This window comes from Xiphophorus hellerii, chromosome 15 (assembly GCF_003331165.1).
Source record: "Xiphophorus hellerii strain 12219 chromosome 15, Xiphophorus_hellerii-4.1, whole genome shotgun sequence".
Lineage (NCBI taxonomy): Eukaryota > Metazoa > Chordata > Actinopteri > Cyprinodontiformes > Poeciliidae > Xiphophorus > Xiphophorus hellerii.
Genome location: NC_045686.1, coordinates 5063305 through 5064124, shown reverse-complemented (window position 1 = coordinate 5064124; position 820 = coordinate 5063305).

Sequence of the window (820 nt, the reverse complement as noted above, 5' to 3'; positions counted from 1 at the left end):
ACTGTTGATTGATCAGCGCCGGTCCAAGACTCGTCACGTCCAATCACCGTCCAAGCTCTAGCTGATAAGGACCACCATTCATGGCATCCTGCGCTTTCCAGCAGAGCTCAACCCACCTCCACCCCTTCACCTCCACTCGCTCGGCTATCCGGCCGCATCCCTCATGGCCTCCACCACCAGTGCCGGGTCCCGGGGGATGACGTTCCTAACAGCATATGGAATGCTCATCCGAGCCCATCGCAAGTTTGCGATAATCAAAGTCCTCAGCTGGGGCCCGAGCGCCAAAGATTTAAATCATGCTGTTAATAAACTTTTCTAATTGCTTCCCTTTTCTCCGTCTGAGTCTCTCCAGATTGAATTCTCCAGTATGTCCCAGTGTGTGACAGGAGATTGAAAGGGTATCCACTAACATAATGTGTTCAAAAGCCTACAGCAAGTCGTGGCCAATATATGAGGAAACAGGAAGTGACAATTCCTCCTGTCAGTTCTTGGCTTAACCTTAAAGACTTGCTGCTGGACTCAGACTGAACTGAACTGAAGGCGACTTGGGAGATTCGCCAAACACGTCGCCTGGTGGACATGTGCGTGAATTACATGAGAGCATTCATGATGCTATGTTACTGTTGAGATACTATTTAGTTATTGTACAGAAAAATTTAATATCTACAACTTGTGTTATTGTCTTTATTTAACAATAAGGTCTAAAGATCAACTTGTGATTCAAGATTCTTGGGTTAGGCCATTCCAGAACTTTAATTTTCTTCTGATAAAGTCATTGTTTTGTTAATGTTCATGTATGTCTGGATTCACTGTGACCCCA